This window comes from Carassius carassius, chromosome 27 (assembly GCF_963082965.1).
Source record: "Carassius carassius chromosome 27, fCarCar2.1, whole genome shotgun sequence".
Lineage (NCBI taxonomy): Eukaryota > Metazoa > Chordata > Actinopteri > Cypriniformes > Cyprinidae > Carassius > Carassius carassius.
The window spans coordinates 2555757-2572879 of NC_081781.1; positions in this window are offsets into that span (position 1 = coordinate 2555757).

Sequence of the window (17123 nt, forward strand, 5' to 3'; positions counted from 1 at the left end):
GTGTTCTCATTGATTTAGAACGATACCTTCATCCTAAACATACACACAAAACTATATTTTCAAGAATGTGGATAACCCATCTGATTGGTCACCACTGAATTTCAAAGTAGTTTTTTTTTCTTCCACATAATGGAAGTCAATGGGGAGCATGCAGCTACTGTTTAATTACCCATTTTTAAAAATATCTTCCTTTATGTTCAGAAGATAGACAGAAACTCATACGGCTTTAGAAATACATGAGGGTGAGTAAATGATGACAGAATTTGTTTTTATTTTTGGGTGACCTCTCCCTTTAACTGATTGGATACATAATTAAAAGCATATTAATTCATTTAAAGTTGTTAAAGGGAAGTCTTGGCCAAGTGAGATGAAGAATTATTTTATATTAACCTAATGCTTCCAACAGTATTTTAAAGCTCTTTTGAGTCTGTGTAAACAAACACAGACTCAAAAATTAAAGAATCAGAAACCATCCTTAAGTTTTATTGCAGATTTAAACCCAACTATTAAATCTAAGTATGCATCAGTTGTCATGCAAGTAGATATTTAGATATATAAGATATATAAAATCAAACCAGGCACACCCTGAAAAAAGCTATTCTGTAAAAAAAGTTGGTCATTACAACTCAGGGCAAACGTTTTTGTACCATCCTGCTCTTGTTTAGCAGAATGTGCGTATATGTTCTCATCTGAGTGAACTATTGGTCCTTATCTGTTCGTCTAGAGCTTCTTCTTTCTTATTCAAAGCTTACCTCTTGTGTTAGCTCAGGCATGTTTGGCAGGTAACGTGAGATGTAACATTGTCTAGTTGCAAACATCTCTATCTGAATGAGGATGTGCAGCACTCTGTTTGCTGCAGGTGACTTGAGCCTTTAAGGAGCTCTCAGTAATGGCTCGGCTCGATGAACCAAAGGGTTTTACAATCATGTGACTAATGAGCAAAAATGCAAGAGAAGTTATAGTGAATTCCAATAGGTTTTAGAAACTACTTGGAATATTCTGGACTGTTTCCATATATGGCCCCAGGTTGCAATAAAGCTTTTTATAAAAAATCTGGAATATTTTCATTTAGAGATGGAAATAAACATTGTTTTAGGGTTTAAGTATTTTAAAAAAAAGTTATGCCAAAAATATAATTCATATATTAAAAATATAATATATATATATATATATATATATATATATGTGTGTGTGTGTGCGTTTGTTTCTCATTAATTTTTTTAATAATAAAAAATACTTTTTAGTTGATAAATAAACATTATTGGTAATAACATAATTCATTCTCTTAAATAAATTTGTTAAAATAGTGTAAAACAAAATTATAATATGTATAGGCTCTTTCTCTCTCTATTTATATAAACATTATGTATGTATACAGTATATATACATTACATACGTATGTATGTGTGTGTGAGTGTGTATATATATACACTTTTCATTTGTTTTGTTTTCATTTTGTTATACATCACAAAAATTTAACATAATATTTTACATAATACAACAATTAAAACCATTTACATAATAAAAACAAGTTTTTAATAGTATAATTACAATTATATTAAATCATTATATAGATAATTAAATAATATAATCATCTGATAATATAATTTGTAATAAAACTGGAAAACTGTTCAATATAATGCCTCAGACCTTTGGTCACCACTGTATTCAAAGGACTTGATTAGCTGTGTGAATCGTTTGGGAGTCATTTGAGCTTTAGGTTAAAATAAATACATATTAGAAGATAATGAAAGTGTTTTTTGACCTTGTATGCATGTCGACCTGTTGTTGGGGACTCCCGAAACCAAAATAAGAACCTTTCATTACCCATAATAGGGGCACTTTAAGACTTTGCAGGCAGACAAAGAGCCGGTAAAGAAACATATCACATCTTTATCCATCTGATCCATCAAGTAACATTATAATCCACAGACATCTCAGACATAATCCTACAGAAAATCCTAATTTTCAGTGAGCACGCTCACAGCATCACAAGAAGAGACAAATGTCAAAGCCTGAAGGTAATTATGGGTATTATGCTACATGCCTTGTTGTGTAAAACTAGTTTTGACTTTTGTTAGTTATGATTGTCCTCCACACCTCAAAACATTGTTTATCTTGTCCAAGTCAAACACGATTAGAGCAGCACACAGCTCTATTTCAGGCCACAGGGTTTGAATGTCTCTGAGCAGCGCAGACAGCAGGCGCCGGGAGATGCACTATACATTCAGAGCGTGAAACCACAGCCTGAAGTCTCCTGCCTTACTGCTGTCTTATGTGTAGGACTACCTATCACACACTCATTCACAAGCACCACACACATTCAATACCGCACACGTTTATACAAATAAAACTATATAAAACACAAACAAGTGACAAAATACACACAGTTTCGGTTCCAGAGTAATTCAGTCTTAGTCAATCCTCAACAATGACACAAGGCCTCAAGTGTGAAACTCATAGATAAACTGATGAGATGCTGTATAATTCTGCATTACACAAAATAATAAATAGGCTTATCAAATTTTAAAAGGGAGGAGGAAACACTTCCCGCATCTTTTGTTGGTGCTGACGTCAAAGGTTTAGTGTCCAATCAAACACTGCAGTACTTTGACGCCAGTTCAACATGGACAGGTTGTTGCGTGACAAGCCCTCATCTTCAAAAACCATGAACAAACTAAGTAAAATAAAAAATGTCCCATTGAATACAGGTGTACTGCCAATGTGGATGAACATGTTTTGTGCTGACTACAATGTGTTTCCTATCATGCACTGTCGGCCATTGAAACTCAAAATGTAGACATTTGCAAGTAAAATAAAATACATTTTTATGGTAGAAAGATTTTCTTTTTATAAAAAATGTTTTATTATTTAGTATTATTGGGTCTAAAAGTTCATGATAATCTTTTTCAGTGTTTGATTTTAAAGACTTTTGCTACTAAATTTTGTATTGAATCGATTCTGTCATGATATCCAATGTAAAAACCATTTGGTTTGGATGCATAAAAACAGTTTACACATTTGGCAGATGTTCTTATCCAAAGCGACTAACGCTTTAGTCAGGATATATATTTGCATATATGAAATTCTGAAATGTGAGCTGAAACATCTTCACATTTTAAATTGCTGCATGTTTATTATTAAAAATGCTAAAATTAAGCTAAATTTCATTTATAAAAAATTCTCAGAAATAAATTATTAGGCCTATACAGTTCATGACAATAGTTTTATTATGTTTGATTTGAAAGATTTATTTTATTATAATTTGTATAACAAACAATTTTGTCACAGCCACTTGTTGTCCAATATATGAAATGCAATTTATTTTTATTAAGAATAATATATATATATATATATATATATATACTGTTCACGGGTCATGAGAATACTTTTTTAATCGTAAAAACATTTCAGTTTTGCATGACAAAATCTTTTCCTCAGCCATTTGATGTATAATGCACAAAATACAATAACTTTTTTTATAATAAAAAATACACAAATACAAAATAATTAAAACTGAATTATTGGGCGTGCAAGGTTCTTGATAATGAAAATATTTTTTATTATTTTAAAAACATTTGATTTTTAATTTTGCATGACAAATAATTTTGTCACAGCCATCTGTTGTCCAATGCATAAAATACCAAATTTTTTTCAGGAAACACAGGACGAGATGTAATGCATCCTTTTAAGTGCAAGCGCGTACCAGGAGAATTGTATCTAATCCAAAATCATCAATGTGTTTGTTTTTAATAAGATATACATTTGGCAGACACCTTTATCCAAAATAATTTTTGTTGTATCTAGGCTGTACATACAATGAGATTATAATGTAAGTCCAAACACTCCTCACAAAAAGCAAAAACACAATTTAAATACATATTTTAATACAAACAAATTGCTGAATCTTTTCTTTTACAGTTCGTTGAATTCAAAAGAACCAGTCTGGTAAAATGAGTCTGCTTGTTCCTTATACATGTGACACCAAATAAAGGCATTTAAATAAAGAATCACAAAATGACTCTTGCTACTGTGTTACTTCCCCATTCATTCATTCATCAAACACATCCTGATGTGCAGCTTCATGGGAAATTAGCTAATGGATGCTCAGAAGTGTAGGGTTACTATGTTTGTCGAGCACTTACGTGTGTGTGTGTGTGTGTTGCCCATTTATTTCATGTCTTGGTCTTCTAAACAGTCTCTGTTTGCTCTTGGGCCGTGGGCCGCTCCGGAAGCCTGTGGTTCTGATCCAGTACGGGCTCAGCACTTCTAGTGCTTGTTTGTGTGATATGGAGGCATGGCTTTGAAAGAAGACTGACTGACCTTTAAGAAGCCCGCCGTACTAAAAATTTGAATTATTGTCCATGGTTTTATGAGGTCACAATGAGCTTCAGTAGAAAGAGTCAGGGCTGAATTTGTTTTAGTTGTGGTTTGTGTTCGAGGCCAGGCTGCAAAAACAGCACGATGATGCCTAGAATATTTGCATGATATAAACTGGAATTTCCTCTTTTTTTTCTCTCGATATTTTTGGATTTTCAGATACACAAACAATCACAAAATTTAACACACCTACACAGGTTAGAGAAGAAGAAAAAAAATCAAAACACACATCTCCTTCAGACAGATTCGATTTTGCAAGGTGAAGCAGGACAAAACAGATTTTTGCTCAATGTGACACTATGGACAAGGTCAAGCTAATAATAATAAAAATTATGATAACCACCTAGGTATTTTAACCTTAAAACAAGGGTGATACTTAAGGAAAGTGACAGTTAAAATAGACAGCAGATAGATTTTCAAGTGTCAGCATTGCTGCTAGTTTTTACTAATAATTGAAAAGATTCAAATATTCAAATGAGGTACTTACACACACACACACACACACACACACACACACACACTTATACGGGCATATTGACATTGACACATAAATTAAACAAAATAGCAATTGCAAAGTTTCAAGTGTTGTCATGGTAATTGGAAATTTTTAACAGGTGATTGAAAAGAGGCCTCCAAGAAACTTTAAATAGATCTTTATTTCAAGACATACTTTATCCAAGCCTTTTTACATGAAGGGTTGAGAAAAGCTCTGACAGACAGATATTGAATAGTGGTATCGACTTTTTCTACCAAATGCACAGAATAGATTTTTTTTTGCGATCATCATAACATACTGTATTGGCAATCAGAATGCATGGTTAAGATGCTGCAAGGAAGCTGACCAGCCAAGGACAGCAGTTGCAGGATCTAAAGGAAGCTTACATGCATGAGCTCCTGAAAGAGACTTACACACCTCTGACCAGATTTTACCAAGTTTTAGGAATGCCCAGAAAAGCTGACCAAGAGAGCCCTCTGTAGATTCACAATTATCGCAGAGAGGAAAAACAGTAGAATAAAAAGTATTAAGTTTAGCCCTTGAGTAAAGCAATCTATGCATCACCTTATACTGAATAAGTTGGTGCCTGGCGTTAATATAACATGTATGTTTAAGACATTTTGCCTGGTCTGGAATTTCCTCTTTTTGACACAAACACAGTGTTCAACTAAATGGTTTAGAAAATGTTGCAAATTTGAGGCTTGTTTAATGTTCTGATCCAAACGGGCTTCATGTTTTGTGCCCATAATTAACCAAAGTACAAGAATCCTCCCCTCTGAACACCAGCCCACCCTATATAACTTCACTGTGTCCCATAATGCAATGCTCCCAACAACTTCCTCATCTGTGGGCAATGCAAGAAACAGATGCAAAACACTGGAGCACAATGTCAGCGTTTCTCCAAAATGAGCTTTGTTATGCAGTCAGCATCATGATTTAAAGAGGTGGTTGACTGTTTTTTTTTTCAGATTGTGTTTATGCAGTGTATTATAATATAATTTACCTCTATTCCACTATTCCATTATTTTATGAAGTCCCTCCCTCAGATACAGGCAATGTGCTTTGATTGGTTAGCTGGTCCAGTGTGTTGTGATTGGCTAAACCACCTCTAGTGCTTGTCTAAATGTCACGCCCCTCACCTCAGTGGCATGTGCTCCGGTTGTATTGTAAACAATGGCATCTTCTATATTGCTTATTAATTTGAGCCCTATTGAGACCCAGAGAATATTAGTGAAGAGGATCGTGCAGAACCTGTGCAAGCACAAGGCTCTTAATGGTATGTTTTTTTTTTACGTTTGTTGTTATTTGTAAATACTGCTTCTGTTAGCTTTTAATATATGGTTTTATCCTAATTAAAGCTTCAATACAGTAGGGCAACCACACACGCATCATATAATGCTTCTCATAGCTTTGTGTAAATAAGTGTATAATTGGAACAGTTCCTTTTCTGAGAGAGAGAGAGAGAGAGAGAGAGATGCAGAGCTTGTGCAGAGCAGGGGGACACAAGGAACAGTATTAATAACTGCTGCTTTAGAACATTAATCATGAAACTTGTGAATCCATAAGAATGGTTACAAGACAGAATTGTGATTTATATATGAACAGATTTTTATGTGCACCCTTAGTTTCCTCTTCCACTTCTCTAAAGCAGTACAACATGGCCTCGCCCCCTTCGTTGCATGTTCCTGGGGGTGGGGTTCATCTGGTTTCATGACGTAACAAATCCGGGAAGTAACATGTTGTAGTCACTTGTAAAAAAATTATTGTGATTTTAACAGTAAAAGATTGTAAAAATGCTAAAGTAAAAACCTGTTAACTGGTTAACAGTAAGTTTCCATATTAAATTCGGTGAATAAATTTAATTTAATTTAATGTAATTTTACATTTAAATACTGCTAAAAATAGTGTTTTTGTCATTGTGTAATTTACAGTTAAAAAAAAATTAATGGCACTCCCAGAATTCCCTGCATGACACTTTATATTTTATGTTTTTTTCATTGAAATAACTGTTTCTTCTTAGTTTTTTCTTATCAGTTGTGTACATTAGGATTTAATCTCACATATAATGTTTCAACATTAATGTTTATTGCATTATTTCAGTATCATGTGTGTCACATGATGGGATTTAGTGTGAATGACTTCTGTATAACTGTGTAACTTCTGTATGTAAGTATTTCTCTTCTCAGCTCGTAGAAAAGCTGTTTGTGATGACCTTTGGTTCATCATGTGACTTTCTCATCACCACCAGTTTTTTGTGGTTATCAGTGCATTATAATGGTTCAGAACAGATATTAGTACTTCAAAATGTTTATTAACATGACATCAGTTAATGAAAAACTGTATTTTATTGTGAATATCAGTCTATAAGTCTATAAAACCTAATATGCTGTTACCATATTTTTTACAGTGAAGTTCTGGCAACCACAGATGTCTGTGTTTTACCGTAAATGCCACAGATTTATTTATTTTTTTACAGTGTATCAGCCATTTTGTCTAAACTGCCAAAATTGAAAAAGATGATATCTTAGTTTGCATTGAACTTTCAGCGCCACAACTTTGCAGATATTGTTTATGCTCAAACAGCAATTACACAACGTTAAAAAAGTGAATTTATTTTTATTTTTAAATATAATTTTAAATTTGTTATTGACATTAAATAAGTTTAAGATTCCTTTATTATATATATGTAAGTTATATATAAGTTGGAGTATATATATATTTATATATATATTTATAGTTGATATTTTAATATTTTAAAAGTTTGGATATGTTGTATTATTAAGAAATTGCTGTATTTATACAATATACATTTGTATAGAAATAATTATATAAATAAATTGTAATAGGCCCATATTGTAAAGAAATTCATATAGGCACAATGTTTTACATAAGCTAATATTTAGGCCTTTAGCAATATTTGCCTGCAAAACTAATTTCAAAGCAGAGGCCTTTACATCACAACGTCTTTTAGATCATTCACTCAAGTGTCTCCAAACATTTATCTTATATTATATCATATAGAATTTTGCAATAATAAATTAAACTTTGTCTTTCCACAGAATCTACTGAATAGTTTAGATTATATTCTCCTGAAGAGAGAGAAAAAAGAAAAGAAATCACGCCTCAGCTTGTTAAAAGGCATTCTGAGACAGACTGTGCTGTCAACAGTGTTTTAAACTGGGTCTGTTTCAAAATCATCTACCATGATTTTAAAGACTTGGACAAGAGCTTTTTGTGGTCATGTGACACCGTGCTCTGTTTCATCTTTTGCACTGACTCTCTGCTGACCTCGGAAGAGTGTTTCATTATTAACGGTGGTTGGAAACCGTCAAACTAGTTTTTCCACTGCAGCAACACGACTGTCTCTAATCTGAGCTCCACTAAACTCAGTCTCCACATCGGAAAAAAGAAAGAAATGAAAAGAAAAGTGAGGTACTGAGATGCTTTTCATTGATGTCATTGTGTTGATTGCTCCTGAAAACACGTTATGAATATGTCTGCGAGTCAAAAGCATCTTTAATGAAAAAGCTGCACGCACGCATGAACAGAACCGATCGCTATCTCCTCCTGAGGAGAGAAAATTCAAGTCTTGACTGTAATCGGGAAATTCCATCTCAACTTAATGGCTGACGTCCACAGAATATCTCAGGCCACCGATATGGAAGAAGTTCAATTCACACCTCCCAGATTAAAAAAAAAAAAAAAAGTATGTGCATCTGTGAGTGCACGTAATGATTATGATTTTTGGTAGTTTATAGCAACATCCACCCCTCAACAATGAAATTATATGAAATTAATCCAAAACAAAATTTATATCAAATAAGTAAATAAATAAATAATATAACATAAAACAAAATAAAAATGAAAGAATAAAAAATTAGAAAATAAAATAATAAAATAAAATAAATAAACGTAAAAATAAATAATCAAAAATAAAATATAAAAATGTAAATAAAATTGATAATGGGATTAAAATGACACAACTTCCAATTAAATATTTTTAAAGGGTTAAACAATTTAGAAGTTGTAAGTAAATAATGTGTCTTCTCTTAGCGTCTAAATTTGCCAAGTCCAGTCGAGTCACACTTCCGCAGATCGTTTACTTCAGAATGAAATATCTGTCATCATCCACCCACTCTTGTGTCACTTGAAACTCCTGACATTTTCCTCGCTGAACACAAAAAAGCTATTATCAAAATGTCATGTTTTTCAGGCAACAAAACTGCAATGATCACCGGCTGTCAAGGTCAGGTGCGGTTTTAGTTTTGTTAAGGGAAATACAATGTAAATGTTCTTGGTTTCCTTCGACACCAGGGACATAGCACCAAATATTGGGCCACGGTCACACAACCAAAGGGGTAGGCCACTCACAACACAACTCCTCACCAATCATACTCGTAATAAGAATCAGTATCATTATGCCCCCCACCTCCCATCAAAGGGCCCCTATTACTCAGTTCTACTGTAACCCCATGTCTGAAGCCCCTGTTCAAAACTAAAGAAAAAGTGTTTGAATTGTGAACTGTCTACTAAAATGTAAAACATTTAGCAGTTTATTTTGATTTAATCTTTGGTCATGTCTTATCTCGCCTAGGCAAAAAAATGAGCCTTCAACTGGAGACCTTAAAAAAAGTGCATGACACCCCTGTGTGTGTCTCTTTTGCACTGATGGCAGTAACTGATAGAAGAGAGTGTTGTAAGTAACAAACCCGCCCCAAACCTCATGGAAGTGAACCAGGGAACGGATCACAGCCAATAACCACCGAGAAGCTGACTTTACCTTGCCGTGCCACACAGCACGGCCCCAGTCCTCCATTTCCTACTTCACTTTATCACCAGCCTTGGCGAACGACTGTGAACAATTATCAGGGGCACAGTACTGATTCACTAATAGCTCCATTAGCTGGAGAGAGTCGTTTCTGATGCTGGGTGCAGGTTTAATCTGAATCCATCAGTGCTGAGGTGGCACATTCAGAAAGGCTTTAGATTTCTTGAAATAGATTCAGAAAAATGCTAACTTCAGTGTTTTATACACAATTATGATTGTATCAGTGTTTTTTTCCTCTTTGACATTAGTTGGGTTTAAATCTGTGCTGATCTTAATGTCTTTTTTTGTGTGTGTATATAGTAAGTGTTCATAGTGTGACTAAAGTGCCAAGCTAAACTGTGTTGTAGGCCGTGGTGGTAGTGAGGGCATTACTGTGACCCCCGTTTACACCTGGATTTAACATTCGTTTTTTGTCATCAGATCACAAGAGTTTCTAAAACCTGTTTTAAACATTTTGCGATTGCATCACTGTCTAAAAAACGCATAGGTTGTCAGAAATGCATGTAACCAGAGATTATTTTACTACAGGCAGATGAGACTGTCTGTATTACTTACTATTGGAGAAAGTGTAATGGCTAACTTGGATCACGTCAGCCTAAACCAATTATATTACAGCCTTGATGTCATTGAATTTCAGAGTTGTACGACTCTCAATAGGCGTTTACGGATACCATAGGAATGAATGGGAAATGCTGTAAGCTGTAGCCTATCCCATCTGTCGCAAAAAGTCAGAGACGCTTATAAAATGGCATTTTTTGAGAATAGATAAATCCAAAAGTATTGCTTAGTGTAAAACATGTTGAAGATTAGCTGATAGGCTTTCGATTCTCTAAATGATAAACTGTTTTTTTCTAAAAATCTGTTTATTTAGCGTAGTGAAGCATCTCCTCCATTGACATCCATTCAAAAAAACGGATCAATTTACAGTGTGTCATATTTGATGCTAGAGCTAGATTTTGAGAAAGCCGGTTAACATTATTTTTACACGATATTTTGGGCCAAATTTAGAACGCTTATTGTTTTCATTCGATACACGTCTCCTAGCAACAAACATGTGTTTGAAAGTCTGGGAGCGAACCTCGGTCATTTAGTTGATGATGCCAAGTGTAGGCTTTAACTATTTATAAAGTTGTCAAGTGTTTTATGCCCCGTAGCCTATATTGTGTATTTAAAAATATGTGTAAGATTTTTAAGTGTTTAAATGTAATTTTAAAAGTTTATCTGAGGAAAGTGCGATGAACTCATTGACTAATAATGTCTCATGAAAAATAAATGTAAAATATATTGATATAGTGTAATAAGCTACATTGTGTTTAGACATGTATAGGAGAAATTTGAGAAATATATTTAAATCACTGCCAATAGTAAAGTGTCTCTAATCCTTCTTTAAGTCACATTTAAATGGAGGTCAGTGTTAACAGTAAAGGTAAAATCAAGTGGGTCTAATGGGGAGACGGCCCTCAAATCTCATTTTGTTTCCCCTCACGTGAAACCTGAAGCTTTAGCGTTGACAGACGAGTGAGTGACTGAGCCACACCTCATTCCCAGAGGAGCTTTAAAAGCTTCTCTCCTAATACCTTAACTAAATATTTTCAGATTATTTTGTCTTTTGATGCAGTGAAGGTGTTTGCTTTTCCAGAAAATCTCTGGAGATTAAGAGATCAGGAACGTTCAGGTGAAGGTGAAGACCATGACCGAGATGTCAGTGAAAGCAAAAACAGATGGGATTCAGGGGAGGATTCAAATGTGTTTTATGTTTCATTGAAATCTCAATTCTGTCTCTTTATTTTTGACGTCTTTTTCTCAAATGAAAAATCTGTGAAGCAGGAGACTTCTCCATTTCATCTCATTGCATTCTACACTTTTAAAATTAAAGACTCTTTAGCATTGATGGTTCCATTAAGAACTTTTAAACAACCGTGGAACCTTTCCATTGGACAAAAGGTTCTTTAGTGGAAAAACTTAAAAAATAGTTGTTTTAAGAACTGTTCACTGAAAGGTTCTTTAATGTCACAAAAATTATTATTCTGTGCAAAAACTGTTGTTTCTAGGAGAAACGAGGATTGTTGTGTCGATGGACATACTTATGATCACTTCATTATTCTTCAAATAGGCTAAATAAAATGTCATTGTGTCTCATGTGAAGCTAATATTCATCCGTCATTCGTGTGTGAGCAGAGTGAGTGTGGATGTGTTGTTTCCTCTCAGCTCATCAGCTCTGAATGGGTTCTGTGTACACACTGGTGTGAGAGAGATCCATCGAATGGGGGCTCATTCAGGACCTGCAGTGGAGGAGGATGTTTTCAGCCCTTCTGGGTGGTACTGTGGACGCCCCTGATGCAGATAGTATTGTTAATGTGAAAAGGTGATGTGTTACAAAAGAAAAGAAGGAAGGACAAGATAGATGCATGCTGGGATACATGTGCAGGTAAACTGTCTGTAGCATTGGTGCTCTTTGGCTCTCAAGAGACTGTAGTGACCATTAGATGAAATAACACACAAATGCTCAGACATACACATATCCATGAAGTGCGTTGATATACATTGAAATCAGATATCTGGGACCAATATGTTAAAAAGTTTCCAAATTTAATGAATTTTAAATAGACTGACAATTAGACATGTGCCCACTGACACAAAGCTGTCTTTGACTGATCAAAAGGCCTCAAAGGGAATGAAAAATCCCTGACCCTGGTAAAAACTGTACAGTCACACTCATTAGTTTACAATAAACAGATTAAGAAATGAGCAATTGAAAGCGATCTTAAAAAGTTATAGGTCTCACCTCTCAAATCACTTCCTCATTTGTTCCATGTCAGTGATAAGAGGCTTTAATCATTGGCTCGGTCTCTGGAGAAACGTTCATGGTCTACCTACAGTGTCTTTGCTAATTGGTTCAGGCAGCAGTCTTACCAGATAATACAAGGATATCAATGACAACACAAGGAACATGTGGAAACACATAAACTAATCTGAGAAGTCAAAATGAAAAAAAATGAGAAATATGTGATTGTAGTGTACTGTTTATATTTTATTATAAAGTTGTATAAAACAAAGTCCATATTTACATTATACTTTAGCAGAATATTTCCAAATAAACATTGATTCAAAACTCTAATTACAGACTTAATTAGACAGTAAAGGTGCAGAGAGGCAGTAAATCCTTTAATCAGACATTAAAAAAGAGGCTGATTAGCTACAGGTGACAATAGTGCCTTATACATATTCTTCTGCTGGTCTTCTGCTTGATTCAAATTTAATAGCGGTCAAAGTTCAGGCAATTGGCAGTATAGTCTGGCTTCGATTAGACATACAGTCAGCAATATAGTTACAATTTACTTGGTCTATGGGGCAGTCACAGGCCTCCTGGTTTTCATCCAAATTATCTTAAATTGTGTTCTGAAGATGAACAAAGCTTTTACCGGTTTGGAACGACATGGGGGTAAGTGATTAATGGCAACATTTTCATTTTGGGGTGGAGTATCCCTTTAAGCATTAAAATATTTACTTTTCTTCAGTTTGGAGATGAAGTTGGATTTACATCAAAAATAACTGAAAAATTGTTCTGGGGAGGCAACTACAGGTTACTGATAAATGAGAGCTTTGCTTCTTCTATAATGGGTTACGATTAGTTTAGCCAATAACTGCCCGATAAAACTCTAATGTAACATTCTAAAATGAATCTGAACTTTAAAATTCTAAATTGTTAAAGTGATTCTGAAACAGAATATGTGTGTTTGGTTTGTGTAGCTAAGAGAGTTCGTTGGAAATGCAAGGACTGAAATATTTTGTCTTTTTGTGTGGGATGTTTGAATACATGTGGTAACCGATGAATTTCAGCACATGAAAGTATAAACATTTGAAAATGTCATGAGATCACAGAAAGTCAGCGTTAGACCTTGCTGTTTTTTTGTTAGTCTAACCAATAAAAGAGCCAATAAGAATGCATGTTTAAGTAATTTCAAGTGTTTTCAATGAAGCATTTTGTTATTTTTTCCTTTTTAATAGATGTACAGCACACATTTGAGTGTTATGCAGGGGAAGACTGCAGCGGACCACCCACCCCTGCACGTCTCAAACAGGGCCCACAGAGGGTAATTAAGCTGTTTTCTTGGGTCATACAAGTCTCGCTCGTTAAATCTTAGAGAAGTGATGGGTGGTTGTATGCTGGTTGTAAGCCGGAATATGCCAAAGACCGCTTGGTCAATACAGAAACTCATGGGCCAAATAAATTCTACTGAAAATGGAAGGCATCAGTCATATTATGAGCATCATCATCATCATTGTGTGTGAGATTATCTGTCTCTGGGAATCTCATGACATCTGTCAAGAAGACTAGGCTCATATTTAATCCTAAAAGCAACAGAAAAGATAAAACCATCGATCAGGCATTACTTAAAGGGAAAGTCCATCCAAAATTACAATTCTGTCATTATCTACTCACCCTCATTCCAAACTTTCATTGGTCTGTGGAACATAAATTTATTTTGAAGAATACTGGTAAACCAAAAGGTTTTGGTTAGCATTGAAAAAAAAATCTAATTGATGACAATGGCAAATGAGGCTTGGTTACCAACCTTCTTCAAAATATCAAAAAAAAAGAAAAGAAAAAGAAGTGAATACAGGTCTGAAACTTATGAGGGCAAATAAATAAAGACAGATTTTTTAATTTTAGGTGGAAAATTTCTTTAAATCTATTATATTATATGATGAAACTGTTGTCAAAATGGACATTACAAAATCGTGTTGCCATATCAGGCTTAATTTTGCATTAAAAAACGCTTATTTTACTGAACATTCTTCAACATTATTCTAACAGCTATTCAAGCATATAGGATGTTTTTTTTAATGGAAATAAAATTGCATGAAATGATACTTAATCAAAGGAAACCATGCATTTAATGACCACAGTGAGACATTAAGTATCATGGTTTAAACAAATGGTTTTTGAAAGAAAAAGACTACAGCAGTCTACAGGAATATAATCGCATAAGAAAAGGATTTTATAATTTCAGTGGAACAAAATGCATCATTTGCGGAAGCATATTCATCAGTGAGCTCTCATCAATGACATTCTTTCCAAATCCAACAAAATTTCTCAACCAGCATTAGTCGAAGTAGATCTTTATCGAAACACGTATGCGCCCAGAGGAATGGATGCAGGGTCTTGCTGTGCCAAACATCACAGTCTTCGCCCATCATTTCAGCTGACCATGTGTGATTGTAGCATGAAGACAAACCTCTGTCTCACACACAGACAGATCTGAAGAACTGGTCACTTGTTTTGGCTTCAGCACCCTGGTGTCATTGCCTAGACCTCAAGTGTCTTTCAACAGCAATTAATGCAGGCTGAGCTCTTGGCCACATGCCTTATGAAAAAGTGATCAAAGAACAATCTGAGTGGATTTGATATGGTGATGATCTTTGTTTCGAAATAATCTTTCTCCATGCCAAAATTATTATCAGACTCATGAGAACTGCCTGTTCTCAATGTGCTTGTTTAATTTACTTACATTTGAATATTTTCTCACATCTTTGTTTAGTCTGCTAAAATAGAAGTTTGTTTTTGCATTTTGTGTTGGGACTGCTGGAATATATTTTGCTGCATTTAATGAAACTGGGCAGTGGCTTTTTTGTTCCCGGCATGCTTTGTATGCGAGTTTTGGGAAGTGTTGCTTTGTGTGTTGTTGAGCCAAGATGAGAAAATGGGAGACTTGTTAGTTGTAATGGTTTGATATTTGGCAATTTAGAAGAATGTCTGTAATGTTTTTCAGTTTTTGTCTAATTCTTGTGAACAATATCCCATTCGTTTCACGTCAAACGAAAAAGTTAAAATTCTGTTTTGCTGTTTGTGTAATGTGCTAGCTAGTCATTTTTATTGTACCTTTTGTCAATATATAAATATCAAAAAGTTTGCATATGTGTTTTGTAATGTATTTAATGCATCAGGCTTTTATGGATCATGATATAGTAGGAGTATGGAGCACGTTCTCAAGGAGTAAAAAACACCTAATTTTATTCAGAGGACCAAACTGAGCAAAAATATGCAATTTGGTGCAGATGCTGATATTTTTATAGCCAAAGATGAAATTCTAATAGCTTATAATGTCAATTAATGAGATCTTTATAACGGTATAGCAAACTACTTATCTCCCATGATGTGTCTTATACTAAGGTGAGATTTAAATTAATAAATTCCAAATTCAAATATTTACAATGATGATTGAGAGATGAACAAGCAAATGTTCCTCAAAAGCCTGATCATATTTGATACTCACATTTGAACATGATTTTTCAAAAAAGAAATAATAATAATCCATGGTTAATCAAGTACACCTAATTTGCTTCAGTACAGTGTATGTTCACCCTGAAATATTACAAACAATATAAAAGTTGTTCTGAAGTTTACTTGATACATCTTTTTAAGCATTTTACAGCAGAAAGATGTGAACCCCAGAGGTGGAGGCTTGCACAATTATGCTAAAAGGACATTTACTTGCTAAAACATATAGACTATTGGTCAGATGACAGAAGGCATGTAGTAGATTTTGTGCAACTGTTTTTTCTGCTCATGTTGATCGTTTAGGCCTCAGAAATTTGTCTATCAATGATGATACAGTATAGGGTTAAGAAAGGTTAAGGTAGCTCATCACATGGAATCACTGTGCACGATTAAATCAAGTTAAACTAAGGAGCAATTGTTTTTAGTTCACACAATTTAATGTTTAAATTGTAGATTTATATCAAATAAAAACAAAGTTTTAGGACATTTTGAATATAGCACTAGAGGCATCATGTTTCTTTTTGCGACATGTTCACTAGGAACTATTGCTGTGTGACAAGCTTTGTAATGATTCTGCAGAAAAAAAGCATGCATGTTTGAAACTACATGAAAATGAATAAACAATTCCAAAATTTTCATTTTTAGTTGAACTCTTCCTTTAAGCGTTTTCACATGTTTGCATGATGCAGGCCGCAGTCAAGAGGGGAGACGAGTGTGTCAGAGAACCCGCACTGATCGCCGCTGTTTGTAAGCAAAGCCGAGCAGAGAGATTATCTGATGGTAAGAGCTGGGGGCTGTTGTAAACAATCTGTCGTGTGGGTGATAAACCCTGTCAAAAGCACCTCTAGTGCGGCACCTGAGCTTAAAGAAAGTCATGCTCAGATTTGTCTCATGTGCAAGATTAAAATCAGGACTCGGTTGACTTCAGGGTAGGACTGAAGGGTTTATTTATCTCTAATGAATATTTCACATTTCGCACAAAGACATTCCTGCAGAGATCTCTGGGAGTTCTGTGTAATTTGGGGTTTCGCTTCAGCATCAGAACGAGCCGTTTTCAACATCGCAAACAATCCGTATAGGAAACACTGAGCCGTGTGTGAGTGTGTCTGCATGCATGTTTGTGCATGTTTTGTGGG